General features: G+C 30.8%; 4 non-coding genes across 4 annotated transcripts; all 4 read left to right on the top strand.

The window, feature by feature from the left end:
* Positions 1-5,950: 5,950 nt before the first annotated feature.
* TRNAL-CAA (transfer RNA leucine (anticodon CAA)) lies at positions 5,951-6,025 on the top strand. The gene has a single exon. It is a non-coding gene; the product is annotated as a tRNA-Leu (tRNA).
* Positions 6,026-7,010: 985 nt separating this feature from the next.
* On the top strand, positions 7,011-7,083 carry TRNAF-GAA (transfer RNA phenylalanine (anticodon GAA)). The gene has a single exon. It is a non-coding gene; the product is annotated as a tRNA-Phe (tRNA).
* Positions 7,084-12,749: 5,666 nt separating this feature from the next.
* On the top strand, positions 12,750-12,822 carry TRNAF-GAA (transfer RNA phenylalanine (anticodon GAA)). The gene has a single exon. It is a non-coding gene; the product is annotated as a tRNA-Phe (tRNA).
* Positions 12,823-14,549: 1,727 nt separating this feature from the next.
* TRNAF-GAA (transfer RNA phenylalanine (anticodon GAA)) lies at positions 14,550-14,622 on the top strand. Its single transcript has one exon. It is a non-coding gene; the product is annotated as a tRNA-Phe (tRNA).
* Positions 14,623-15,794: the final 1,172 nt, after the last annotated feature.

The following is a 15,794-nucleotide window of genomic DNA, read 5'->3' as shown; positions in this document are numbered from 1 at the left end:
TGAAAAAAAATATTGGTATTTTATATAATGAAAAATGTTATAAACAATTGAAACTATTAGGATAAGTAAGATTATGTCAAATTGCATATGCAATATCATGAGCAAATTATTAATTTCTTCATGTTAAATTTTATTAGAATTGTGGGGGTCTTACCTATCTTATTTCTATATATGAATTTGTTTACTTTGTTATTTGCATGCTTATTGACAATATTTTGAGTATATATATCAATTAATTAAATGTATGATTTATGATTACATGTGGATGATAAGAAATTAAAAAAATTGACATTCGACTATATAATTTATTATGACATAAAAATAAAAAGACTATTGTCCTGATATCATTGAGAAGAATATGTTAATTTATAATAGGTTTTCTACCAATGAAAACTTGATCATTTGAAAGATATTCAATGTGATAATAATAAACTGATTGATCGACCAAGGAGTATATTGAAAAATAAAAAAAATACAATAATGCATAAATGAAGTTTAACTCCGATCTTTATCTTATGGTGAATTTTAATTGCTTATGGTGAATTTTAATTACTCTTATGTAGTGGTGAATAAAGGGTTTTTAACTCTAAAAAAGACTTGAAGTAAAATTTTATGTGAGATGTGATAATCTCTATATAACAATAGATAGGGAATTGGACAATCTCTAAAAGTTGTTATGAAAAATTAAAATTTATGAATGATCATTAATGCATAACATCAAGACTAATTATATGTATGATGTGCAATAGTAGAAATCTGAATAGAAAAACATAATTCAAGACCTAATTTACTTAGTTTCCCTCAGATGAAAATTATTTACACTAAGTGAAGTTCAAATTTTATAAAGTACTTCATATGCATAATATAAGCATTGAGCAATCACTTTCTTATTTTTTTTATTAATTATTTTAATTTTAATGTATGAAAATTTTAAATTTTATGGGGATTGTTGGAGTTAATTTTTAAACCAATTTTTTTTTTAATTTTTTTTTTTTGTGTTTACATGATTAAAGGACATGTCTTTGGAAATATAACATTTCAGGATAACTTTTAAAGTACTTTTAAGTTAGTCCAAAACAATCCTAATCTACTGAATTAAGAAATAACTAAATAATTTCTCCCCTTTTATATTTCTTCCTCAATTGTATCTGTTGGTTAGTTAAATTATTTTAGGAGGAATAATAACGATTGAATCTCACGATATAAATCTCAAATTAATATTTCACCTTAAGAAAATGTCTCTCGATTAATTCAAGAGTACCTTAGTAGTGTATCTCGTGATTTTCATTTTGATGTTTTATCTCCACATTGATATCTTTCTTCTTGTTTGACTCCTTCACACATTAATCTGGTCGCATCATACTAGATTATCAGGTCATTAATCTCATGTATTGACTAACTTTCGACACAAACATTATTCAGGAAAATCTTTTTTTATTATATTTATTTTTATTAGTTGTATAACCTATCTCAAAAGAGAGTATTAGTAATATTGTTATGTACTTTAAATAAAATAGATAATTTAGTTTGGATAGCTTAGTTGGGAAATTATCATACTGAAGATCTAAAGGTCGCGTGTTTAATCTACGTTTATTGCATTTTTGCTATTGATGTCACGAATATATGCCTTTTACGTGAATTGTATTATAGCACAATTCTATCTTTATGTTTTGCCCCTTTCATCAAAGGCTTACCCTCTTAATTTTTTTTTTATCTTTATTAGTTATATCGGTTCATCTAATACCCACCGGCCATGAAATAATTGAGAGAGTAAGAAAGAGATAAAAAATCTTCACAATGTTTTCTCTCTTGTCACTTATTTGATCTCTGCAAAATCATTTCAAAACTTATATCGTTTTATGCAACAAAAGAATCGAGTTAGAAAAATCTGATACTGTTCTCTCTTATAGGTACTTCAAGAGTACCTTAGTAGCACATCGATCGCTCGTGATTTTCGTTTCGAAGTTTCATCTCCATATTGACATCTTCTTTCGTGTTTGACTCCTTCACACATTAATCTAGTCGCATGATACTCGATTATCAAGTCATTAATCTCATGTATCGATTAACTTTAGACATTAACATTATTGAGTAAAAATCTTAATTTATTTTATTTATCTATATTCATTGTATAACTTATATTAAAAGAGTGTATTAGTTATATTGTTCTATACTTTAAATAAAAATAATTCCCTTGCGTGGATAGCTCAGTTGAGAGAGCGTCAGACCGAAGATCTGAAGGTCGCGTATTTGATCCATGCTCACCACATTTTTACTATCGATGTCACAAATACATACCCTTTATGTGAAATGTATTATAGAAGAATAATGTCAATAGGTTTAATGAAGTATGTTAAGTTATGCCCCTATTTATCAAAGGCTTTCCCTCTTAATTTTTCTTTTCACTTTATCGGTTCATCTAATACCCACCAGCTATGTAATAATTGAGAGAGTAAGAAAGGGATAAAAAATCTTCACATTGTTTTCTCCCTTTTCACATCTCTGAAAAATCATTTCAAAACTTATATCGTCTTATGCAACAAAAGAACTGAGTTTGAAAAATGTGATACTGTTCTCTCATACATCGATAATTCAATAGTATCTTAGTAGTACATCGATCGCTCGTGATTTTCATTTCGATGTTTTATCTCCACATTGACATCTTTCTTCTTGTTTGACTCCTTCACACATTAATTTGGTCGCATCATACTCGATTATCAGGTCATTAATCTCATGTATCGACTCACTTTCGATAAAAATATTATTCAGGAAAATCTTTTTTTAATAAATTTATCTTCAAGAGTACCTTAGAGGTACATCGATCGCTCGTGATTTTCGTTTTGAAGTTTTATCTCCACATTGACATCTTCTTTCGTGTTTGACTCCTACATACATTAATCTAGTCGCATGATACTCGATTATCAAGTTATTAATCTCTTGTATCGACTGACTTTAGACACTATCATTATTGAGTAAAAATATATATTTTATTTTATTTATCTATATTTGTTGTATAACTTATCTTAAAAGAGTGTATTAGTTATATTGTATTGTACATTAATTAAAAATGATTCCCACACTCACCGCATTTTAGTTTGAAAAATATGATACTGTTCTCTCATAATCTTCATATTAATCTGGTCGCAACATACTCGATTATCAGGTCATTAATCTCATGTATCGACTAACTTTTGACACAAATATTATAGAAGAAAATCTTTTTTTATTATATTTATCTTTATTAGTTGTATAACCTACCTCAAAAGAGAGTATTAGTGATATTGTTATGTACTTGAAATAAAATGGATAATCTAGCTTGGATAGCATAGTTGGGAAATTATCAGATTGAAAATCTAAAGGTCGTGTGTTTGATCTACGCTTATTGGATTTTTGCTATTGATGTCACGAATACATGCCTTTTACATGAATTGTAATATAGCACAATTCTATCTTTATGTGTTGCCCCTTTTCACCAAAGGCTTTACCTCTGAATTTTTCATTTATCTTTATTAGTTATATCGGTTCATCTAATACCCACCAGCCATGGAATAATTGAGAGAGAGTAAGAAAGGGATCAAAAATCTTCACATTGTTTTCTCTCTTGTCACTTATTTGATCTCTGCAAAATCATTTCAAAACTTATTCCGTCTTATGCAAAAAAAGAATTGAGTTAGTAAAATCTGATACTGTTCTCTCTTATAGGTACTTCAAGAGTACCTTAGAGGTACATCGATCGCTCGTGATTTTCGTTTTGAAGTTTTATCTCCACATTGACATCTTCTTTTGTGTCTGACTCCTACATACATTAATCTAGTCGCATGATGCCCGATTATCAAGTTATTAATCTCTTGTATCGACTGACTTTAGACACTATCATTATTGAGTAAAAATATTTTTTTTTTATTTTTTTTATCTATATTTGTTGTATAACTTATCTTAAAAGAGTGTATTAGTTATATTGTTCTGTACTTTAATTAAAAATGATTTCCTTGCGGGGATAGCTCAGTTGGGAGAGCATCAGACTGAAGATTTGAAAGTCGCGTGTTCGATCCACGCTCACCGCATTTTAGTTTGAAAAATATGATATTCTTCTTTCATACATTAATCTTCACATTAATCTGGTCGCATCATACTCGATTATCAGGTCATTAATCTCATGTATCGACAAATTTTTGACACAAATATTATTCAAGAAAATATTTTTTTATTATATTTATCTTTATTAGTTGTATAACCTACCTCAAAAGAGAGTATTAGTGATATTGTTATGTACTTGAAATAAAATGGATAATCTAGCTTGGATAGCATAGTTGGGAAATTATCAGATTGAAAATCTAAAGGTCGTGTGTTTGATCTACGCTTATTGCATTTTTGCCATTGATGTCACGAATACATGCCTTTTACATGAATTGTATTATAGCACAATTCTATCTTTATGTGTTGCCCCTTTTCACCAAAGGCTTTACCTCTGAATTTTTCATTTATCTTTATTAGTTATATCGGTTCATCTAATACCCACCAGCCATGGAATAATTGAGAGAGTAAGAAAGGGATCAAAAATCTTCACATTGTTTTCTCTCTTGTCACTTATTTGATCTCTGCAAAATCATTTCAAAACTTATTCCGTCTTATGCAAAAAAAGAATCGAGTAAGAAAAATCTGATACTGTTCTCTCTTATAGGTACTTCAAGAGTACCTTAGAGGTACATCGATCGCTCGTGATTTTCGTTTTGAAGTTTTATCTCCACATTGACATCTTCTTTCGTGTCTGACTCCTACATACATTAATCTAGTCGCATGATACTCGATTATCAAGTTATTAATCTCTTGTATCGACTAACTCTAGACACTATCATTATTGAGTAAAAATATTTTATATATATATTTTTTCTATATTTGTTGTATAACGTATCTTAAAAGAGTGTATTAGTTATATTATTCTGTACTTTAATTAAAAATGATTCCCTTGCGGGGATAGCTCAGTTGGGAGAGCGTCAGACTGAAGATCTGAATGTCACGTGTTCGATCCAAACTCACCGCATTTTGGTTTGAAAAATATGATATTGTTCTCCAATACATTGATCTTCACATTAATCTGGTCGCATCATACTTGATTATCAGGTCATTAATCTCATGTATCGACTAACTTTTGACACAAATATTATTCAAGAAAATCTTTTTTTATTATATTTATCTTTATTAGTTGTATAACCTACCTCAAAAGAGAGTATTAGTGATATTGTTATGTACTTGAAATAAAATGGATAATCTAGCTTGGATAGCATAGTTGGGAAATTATCAGATTGAAAATCTAAAGGTCGTGTGTTTGATCTACGCTTATTGCATTTTTGCCATTGATGTCATGAATACATGCCTTTTACATGAATTGTATTATAGCACAATTCTATCTTTATGTGTTGCCCCTTTTCACCAAAGGCTTTACCTCTGAATTTTTCATTTATCTTTATTAGTTATATCGGTTCATCTAATACCCACCAGCCATGGAATAATTGAGAGAGAGTAAGAAAGGGATCAAAAATCTTCACATTGTTTTCTCTCTTGTCACTTATTTGATCTCTGCAAAATCATTTCAAAACTTATTCCGTCTTATGCAAAAAAAGAATTGAGTTAGTAAAATCTGATACTGTTCTCTCTTATAGGTACTTCAAGAGTACCTTAGAGGTACATCGATCGCTCGTGATTTTCGTTTTGAAGTTTTATCTCCACATTGACATCTTCTTTCGTGTCTGACTCCTACATACATTAATCTAGTCGCATGATGCCCGATTATTAAGTTATTAATCTCTTGTATCGTCTGACTTTAGACACTATCATTATTGAGTAAAAATATTTTATTTTTTTATTTTTTTTATCTATATTTGTTGTATAACTTATCTTAAAAGAGTGTATTAGTTATATTGTTCTGTACTTTAATTAAAAATGATTCCTTGCGGGGATAGCTCAGTTGGGAGAGCGTCAGACTCAAGATCTGAAGGTCGTGTGTTCGATCCACGCACACCTCATTTTAGTCTGAAAAATATGATACTGTTCTCTCATACATTGATCTTCACATTAATCTGGTCGCATCATACTCGATTATCAGGTCATTAATCTCATGTATCGACTAACTTTTGACACAAATATTATTCAAGAAAATCTTTTTTTATTATATTTATCTTTATTAGTTGTATAACCTACCTCAAAAGAGAGTATTAGTGATATTGTCATGTACTTGAAATAAATTTTTATTATATTTATCTTTATTAGTTGTATAACCTACCTCAAAAGAGAGTATTAGTGATATTGTCATGTACTTGAAATAAAATGGATAATTTAGCTAGGATAGCAAAGTTGGGAAATTATCAGATTGAAAATCTAAAGGTCGTGTGTTTGATCTACGCTTATTGCATTTTTGCCATTGATGTCACGAATACATGCCTTTTACATGAATTGTATTATAGCACAATTCTATCTTTATGTGTTGCCCCTTTTCACCAAAGGCTTTACCTCTGAATTTTTTTATTTATCTTTATTAGTTATATCGGTTCATCTAATACCCACCAGCTATGGAATAATTGAGAGAGTAAGAAAGGGATCAAAAATCTTCACATTGTTTTCTCTCTTGTCACTTATTTGATCTCTGCAAAATCATTTCAAAACTTATTCCGTATTATGCAAAAAAAGAATCGTGTTAGAAAAATCCGATACTGTTCTCTCTTATAGGTACTTCAAGAGTACCTTAGAGGTACATCGATCGCTCGTGATTTTCGTTTTGAAGTTTTATCTCTACATTGACATCTTCTTTCGTGTCTGACTCCTACATACATTAATCTAGTCGCATGATACTCGATTATCAAGTTATTAATCTCTTGTATCGACTGACTTTAGACACTATCATTATTGAGTAAAAATATTTTTTTTATTTTTTTTATCTATATTTGTTGTATAACTTATCTTAAAAGAGTGTATTAGTTATATTGTTCTGTACTTTAATTAAAAATGATTCCCTTGCGGGGATAGCTCAGTTGGGAGAGCGTCAGACTGAAGATCTGAAGGTCGCGTGTTCGATCCACGCTCACCGCATTTTAGTCTGAAAAATATGATACTGCGCTCACCGCATTTTAGTCTGAAAAATATGATACTGTTCTCTCATACATTGATCTTCACATTAATCTGGTCGCATCATACTCGATTATCGGGTCATTAATCTCATGTATCGACTAACTTTTGACACAAATTGTATTATAGCACAATTCTATCTTTATGTGTTGCCCCTCTTCATCAAAGGCTTTACCTCTGAATTTTTCATTTATCTTTATTAGTTATATCGGTTCATCTAATACCCACCAGCCATGGAATAATTGAGAGAGTAAGAAAGGGATAAAAAATCATCAAATTGTTTTCTCTCTTGTCACTTATTTGATCTATGGAAAATCAATTCAAAACTTATACCGTCTTATGCAAAAAAAGAATCGAGTTAGAAAAATTTGATACTGTTGTCTCTTATAGGTACTTCAAGAGTACCTTAGAGGTACATCGATCGCTCATGATTTTCGTTTTGAAGTTTTATCTCCACATTAACATCTTCTTTCGTGTCTGACTCCTACATACATTAATCTAGTCGCATGATGCCCGATTATCAAGTTATTAATCTCTTGTATCGACTGACTTTAGACACTATCATTATTGAGTAAAAATATTTTTTTTATTTTTTTTTATCTATATTTGGTCTATAACTTATCTTAAAAGAGTGTATTAGTTATAGTGTTCTGTACTTTAATTAAAAATGATTCCCTTGCGGGGATAGCTTAGTTGGGAGAGCGTTAGACTGAAGATCTAAAGGTTACGTGTTCGATCCACGCTCACCGCATTTTAGTCTGAAAAATATGATACTACGCTCACCGCATTTTAGTCTGAAAAATATGATACTGTTCTCTCATACATTGATCTTCACATTAATCATGTCGCATCATACTCGATTATCAGGTCAATAATCTCATGTATCGACTAACTTTTGACACAAATATTATTCAAGAAAATCTTTTTTTATTATATTTATCTTTATTAGTTGTATAACCTACCTCAAAAGAGAGTATTAGTGATATTGTTATTTACTTGAAATAAAATGGATAATCTAGCTTGGATAGCATAGTTGGGAAATTATCAGATTGAAAATCTAAAGGTCGTGTGTTTGATCTACGCTTATTGCATTTTTGCTATTGATGTCACGAATACATGCCTTTTACATGAATTGTATTATAGCACAATTCTATCTTTATGTGTTGCCCCTCTTCATCAAAGGCTTTACCTCTGAATTTTTCATTTATCTTTATGAGTTATATCGGTTCATCTAATACCCACCAGCTATGGAATAATTGAGAGAGTAAGAAAGGGATCAAAAATCTTCACATTGTTTTCTCTCTTGTCAATTATTTGATCTTTGCAAAATCATTTCAAAACTTATTCCGTCTTATGCAAAAAAAGAATCGAGTTAGAAAAATCTGATACTGTTCACTCTTATAGGTACTTCAAGAGTACCTTAGAGGTACATCGATCGCTCGTGATTTTCGTTTTGAAGTTTTATCTCCAAATTGACATCTTCTTTCGTGTCTGACTCCTACATACATTAATCTAGACGCATGATACTCGATTATCAAGTTATTAATCTCTTGTATCGACTGACTTTAGACACTATCATTATTGAGTAAAAATATTTTTTTTTTATTTTTTTTATCTATATTTGTTGTATAACTTATCTTAAAAGAGTGTATTAGTTATATTGTTCTGTACTTAAATTAAAAATGATTCCCTTGCGGGGATAGCTCAGTTGGGAGAGCGTCCGACTGAAGATCTGAAGGTCGCGTGTTCGATCCACGCTCACCGCATTTTAGTCTGAAAAATATGATACTGCGTTCTGTTCTCTCATACATTGATCTTCACATTTATCTGGTCGCATCATACTCGATTATCAGGTCATTAATCTCATGTATCGACTAACTTTTGACACAAATATTATTCAAGAAAATCTTTTTTATTATATTTATCTTTATTAGTTGTATAACCTACCTCAAAAGAGAGTATTAGTGATATTGTCATGTACTTGAAATAAAATGGATAATTTAGCTAGGATAGCATAGTTGGGAAATTATTAGATTGAAAATCTAAAGGTCGTGTGTTTGATCTACGCTTATTGCATTTTTGCCATTGATGTCACGAATACATGCCTTTTACATGAATTGTATTATAGCAAAATTCTATCTTTATGTGTTGCCCCTTTTCACCAAAGGCTTTACCTCTGAATTTTTCATTTATCTTTATTAGTTATATCGGTTCATCTAATACCCACCGGCCATGGAATAATTGAGAGAGAGTAAGAAAGGGATCAAAAATCTTCACATTGTTTTCTCTCTTGTCACTTATTTGATCTCTGCAAAATCATTTCAAAACTTATTCCGTCTTATGCAAAAAAAGAATTGAGTTAGTAAAATCTGATACTGTTCTCTCTTATAGGTACTTCAAGAGTACCTTAGAGGTACATCGATCGCTCGTGATTTTCGTTTTGAAGTTTTATCTCCACATTGACATCTTCTTTCGTGTCTGACTCCTACATACATTAATCTAGTCGCATGATACTCGATTCTCAAGTTATTAATCTCTTGTATCGACTGACTCTAGACACTATCATTATTGAGTAAAAATATTTTTTATATATTTTTTTATCTATATTTGTTGTATAACGTATCTTAAAAGAGTGTATTAGTTATATTGTTCTGTACTTTAATTAAAAATGATTCCCTTGCGGGGATAGCTCAGTTGGGAGAGCGTCAGACTGAAGATCTGAATGTCGCGTGTTCGATCCAAACTCACCGCATTTTGGTTTGAAAAATATGATATTGTTCTCTCATACATTGATCTTCACATTAATCTGGTCGCATCATACTAGATTATCAGTCATTAATCTCATGTATCGACTAACTTTTGACACAAATATTATTCAAGAAAATCTTTTTTTATTATATTTATCTTTATTAGTTGTATAACCTACGTCAAAAGAGAGTATTAGTGATATTGTTATGTACTTGAAATAAAATGGATAATCTAGCTTGGATAACATAGTTGGGAAATTATCAGATTGAAAATCTAAAGGTCGTGTGTTTGATCTACGCTTATTGCATTTTTGCCATTGATGTCGCGAATACATGCCTTTTACATGAATTGTATTATAGCACAATTCTATCTTTATGTGTTGCCCCTTTTCACCAAAGGCTTTACCTCTGAATTTTTCATTTATCTTTATTAGTTATATCGGTTCATCTAATACCCACCAGCCATGGAATAATTGAGAGAGTAAGAAAGGGATCAAAAATCTTCACATTGTTTTCTCTCTTGTCACTTATTTGATCTCTGCAAAATCATTTCAAAACTTATTCAGTCTTATGCAAAAAAAGAATCGAGTAAGAAAAATCTGATACTGTTCTCTCTTATAGGTACTTCAAGAGTACCTTAGAGGTACATCGATCGCTCGTGATTTTCGTTTTGAAGTTTTATCTCGACATTGACATCTTCTTTCGTGTCTGACTCCTACATACATTAATCTAGTCGCATGATACTCGATTATCAAGTTATTAATCTCTTGTATCGACTGACTCTAGACAATATCATTATTGAGTAAAAATATTTTTTATATATATTTTTTCTATATTTGTTGTATAACGTATCTTAAAAGAGTGTATTAGTTATATTGTTCTGTACTTTAATTAAAAATGATTCCCTTGCGGGGATAGCTCAGTTGAGAGAGCGTCAGACTGAAGATCTGAAGGTCGCGTGTTCGATCCAAACTCACCGCACGCACCATACTAGATTACCAGGTCATTAATCTCATGTATCGACTAACTTTTGACACAAATATTATTCAAGAAAATCTTTTTTTATTATATTTATCTTTATTAGTTGTATAACCTACCTCAAAAGAGAGTATTAGTGATACTGTTATTTACTTGAAATAAAGTGGATAATCTAGCTGGGATAGCATAGTTGGGAAATTATCAGATTGAAAATCTAAAGATCGTGTGTTTGATCTACGCTTATTGCATTTTTGCTATTGATGTCACGAATACATGCCTTTTACATGAATTGTATTATAGCACAATTCTATCTTTATGTGTTGCCCCTATTCATCAAAGGCTTTACCTCTGAATTTTTCATTTATCTTTATTAGTTATATCGGTTCATCTAATACCCACCAGCCATGGAATAATTGAGAGAGTAAGAAAGGGATCAAAAATCATCAAATTGTTTTCTCTATTGTCACTTATTTGATCTCTGGAAAATCATTTCAAAACTTATACCGTCTTATGCAAAAAAAGAATCGAGTTAGAAAAATCTGATACTGTTCTCTCTTATAGGTACTTCAAGAGTACCTTAGAGGTACATTGATCGCTCGTGATTTTCGTTTTGAAGTTTTATCTCCACATTGACATCATCTTTCGTGTCTGACTCCTACATACATTAATCTAGTCGCATGATACTCGATTATCAAGTTCTTAATCTCTTGTATCGACTGACTTTAGACACTATCATAATTGAGTAAAAATATTTTTTATATTTTTTTTATCTATATTTTTGTATAACTTATCTTAAAAGAGTGTATTTGTTATATTGTTCGGTACTTTAATTAAAAATGATTCCCTTGCGGGGATAGCTCAGTTGGGAGAGCGTCAGACTGAAGATTTAAAGGTCGCGTGTTCGATCCACACTCACCGTATTTTAGTTTGAAAAATATGATACTGTTCTCTCATACATTGATCTTCACATTAATCTTGTCGCATCATACTCGATTATCAGGTCATTAATCTCATGTATCGACTAACTTTTGACACAAATATTATTCAAGAAAATCTTTTTTATTATATTTATCTTTATTAGTTGTATAACCTACCTCAAAAGAGAGTATTAGTGATATTGTCATGTACTTGAAATAAATTTTTATTATATTTATCTTTATTAGTTGTATAACCTACCTCAAAAGAGAGTATTAGTGATATTGTCATGTACTTGAAATAAAATGGATAATTTAGCTAGGATAGCAAAGTTGGGAAATTATCAGATTGAAAATCTAAAGGTCGTGTGTTTGATCTACGCTTATTGCATTTTGCCATTGATGTCACGAATACATGCCTTTTACATGAATTGTATTATAGCACAATTCTATCTTTATTTGTTGCCCCTTTTCACCAAAGGCTTTACCTCTGAATTTTTTTATTTATCTTTATTAGTTATGTCGGTTCATCTAATACCCACCAGCTATGGAATAATTGAGAGAGTAAGAAAGGGATCAAAAATCTTCACATTGTTTTCTCTCTTGTCACTTATTTGATCTCTGCAAAATCATTTCAAAACTTATTCCGTATTATGCAAAAAAAGAATCGTGTTAGAAAAATCTGATACTGTTCTCTCTTATAGGTACTTCAAGAGTACCTTAGAGGTACATCGATCGCTCGTGATTTTCGTTTTGAAGTTTTATCTCCACATTGACATCTTCTTTCGTGTCTGACTCCTACATACATTAATCTAGTCGCATGATACTCGATTATCAAGTTATTAATCTCTTGTATCGACTGACTTTAGACACTATCATTATTGAGTAAAAATATTTTTTTTATTTTTTTTATCTATATTTGTTGTATAACTTATCTTAAAAGAGTGTATTAGTTATATTGTTCTGAACTTTAATTAAAAATGATTCCCTTGCGGGGATAGCTCAGTTGGGAGAGCGTCAGACTGAAGATCTGAAGGTCGCGTGTTCGATCCACGCTCACAGCATTTTAGTCTGAAAAATATGATACTGCACTCACCGCATTTTAGTCTGAAAAATATGATACTGTTCTCTCATACATTGATCTTCACATTAATCTGGTCGCATCATACTCGATTATCAGGTCATTAATCTCATGTATCGACTAACTTTTGACACAAATTGTATTATAGCACAATTCTATCTTTATGTGTTGCCCCTCTTCATCAAAGGCTTTACCTCTGAATTTTTCATTTATCTTTATTAGTTATATCGGTTCATCTAATACCCACCAGCCATGGAATAATTGAGAGAGTAAGAAAGGGATAAAAAATCATCAAATTGTTTTCTCTCTTGTCACTTATTTGATCTATGGAAAATCATTTCAAAACTTATACCGTCTTATGCAAAAAAAGAATCGAGTTAGAAAAATTTGATACTGTTGTCTCTTATAGGTACTTCAAGAGTACCTTAGAGGTACATCGATCGCTCATGATTTTCGTTTTGAAGTTTTATCTCCACATTGACATCTTCTTTCGTGTCTGACTCCTACATACATTAATCTAGTCGCATGATGCCCGATTATCAAGTTATTAATCTCTTGTATTGACTGACTTTAGACACTATCATTATTGAGTAAAAATATTTTTTTTATTTTTTTTTATCTATATTTGTTCTATAACTTATCTTAAAAGAGTGTATTAGTTATAGTGTTCTGTACTTTAATTAAAAATGATTCCCTTGCGGGGATAGCTTAGTTGGGAGAGCGTCAGACTGAAGATCTAAAGGTTACGTGTTCGATCCACGCTCACCGCATTTTAGTCTGAAAAATATGATACTACGCTCACCGCATTTTAGTCTGAAAAATATGATACTGTTCTCTCATACATTGATCTTCACATTAATCTTGTCGCATCATACTCGATTATCTGGTCATTAATCTCATGTATCGACTAACTTTTGACACAAATATTATTCAAGAAAATCTTTTTTTATTATATTTATCTTTATTAGTTGTATAACCTACCTCAAAAGAGAGTATTAGTGATATTGTTATTTACTTGAAATAAAATGGATAATCTAGCTTGGATAGAATAGTTGGGAAATTATCAGATTGAAAATCTAAAGGTCGTGTGTTTGATCTACGCTTGTTGCATTTTTGCTATTGATGTCACGAATACATGCCTTTTACATGAATTGTATTATAGCACAATTCTATCTTTATGTGTTGCCCCTCTTCATCAAAGGCTTTACCTCTGAATTTTTCATTTATCTTTATGAGTTATATCGGTTCATCTAATACCCACCAGCTATGGAATAATTGAGAGAGTAAGAAAGGGATAAAAAATCTTCACATTGTTTTCTCTCTTGTCACTTATTTGATCTCTGCAAAATCATTTCAAAACTTATTCCGTCTTATGCAAAAAAAGAATCGAGTTAGAAAAATCTGATACTGTTCACTCTTATAGGTACTTCAAGAGTACCTTAGAGGTACATCGATCGCTCGTGATTTTCGTTTTCAAGTTTTATCTCCACATTGACATCTTCTTTCGTGTCTGACTCCTACATACATTAATCTAGTCGCATGATACTCGATTATCAAGTTATTAATCTCTTGTATCGACTGACTTTAGACACTATCATTATTGAGTAAAAATATTTTTTTATATTTTTTTATCTATATTTGTTGTATAACTTATCTTAAAAGAGTGTATTAGTTATATTGTTCTGTACTTAAATTAAAAATGATTTCCTTGCGGGGATAGCTCAGTTGGGAGAGCGTCAGACTGAAGATCTGAAGGTCGCGTGTTCGATCCACGCTCACCGCATTTTAGTCTGAAAAATATGATACTGCGTTCTGTTCTCTCATACATTGATCTTCACATTAATCTGGTCGCATCATACTCGATTATCAGGTCATTAATCTCATGTATCGACTAACTTTTGACACAAATATTATTCAAGAAAATCTTTTTTTATTATATTTATCTTTATTAGTTGTATAACCTACCTCAAAAGAGAGTATTAGTGATATTGTCATGTACTTGAAATAAAATGGATAATTTAGCTAGGATAGCATAGTTGGGAAATTATTAGATTGAAAATCTGAAGGTCGTGTGTTTGATCTACGCTTATTGCATTTTTGCCATTGATGTCACGAATACATGACTTTTACATGAATTGTATTATAGCACAATTCTATCTTTATGTGTTGCCCCTTTTCACCAAAGGCTTTACCTCTGAATTTTTCATTTATCTTTATTAGTTATATCGGTTCATCTAATACCCACCAGCCATGGAATAATTGAGAGAGTAAGAAAGGGATCAAAAATCTTCACATTGTTTTCTCTCTTGTCACTTATTTGATCTCTGCAAAATCATTTCAAAACTTATTCCGTCTTATGCAAAAAAAGAATCGAGTTAGAAAAATCTGATACAGTTCTCTCTTATAGGTACTTCAAGAGTACCTTAGAGGTATATCGTTCGCTCGTGATTTTCGTTTTGAAATTTTATCTCCACATTGACATCTTCTTTCGTGTCTGACTCCTACATACATTAATCTAGTCGCATGATACTCGAATCTCAAGTTATTAATCTCTTGTATCGACTGACTCTAGACACAATCATTATTGAGTAAAAATATTTTTTATATATTTTTTTATCTATATTTGTTGTATAACGTATCTTAAAAGAGTGTATTAGTTATATTGTTCTGTACTTTAATTAAAAATGATTCCCTTGCGGGGATAGCTCAGTTGGGAGAGCGTCAGACTGAAGATCTGAATGTCGCGTGTTCGATCCAAACTCACCGCATTTTGGTTTGAAAAATATGATATTGTTCTCTCATACATTGATCTTCACATTAATCTGGTCGCATCATACTAGATTATCAGTCATTAATCTCATGTATCGACTAACTTTTGACACAAATATTATTCAAGAAAATCTTTTTTTATTATATTTATCTTTATTAGTTGTATAACCTACCTCAAAAGAGAGT

The sequence above is a fragment of the Musa acuminata genome, chromosome BXJ3-7 (assembly GCF_036884655.1).
Source record: "Musa acuminata AAA Group cultivar baxijiao chromosome BXJ3-7, Cavendish_Baxijiao_AAA, whole genome shotgun sequence".
NCBI lineage: Eukaryota > Viridiplantae > Streptophyta > Magnoliopsida > Zingiberales > Musaceae > Musa > Musa acuminata.
The sequence above is the reverse complement of the archived record's forward strand: the minus strand, read 5'-3'. Positions and strand labels throughout refer to the sequence as shown.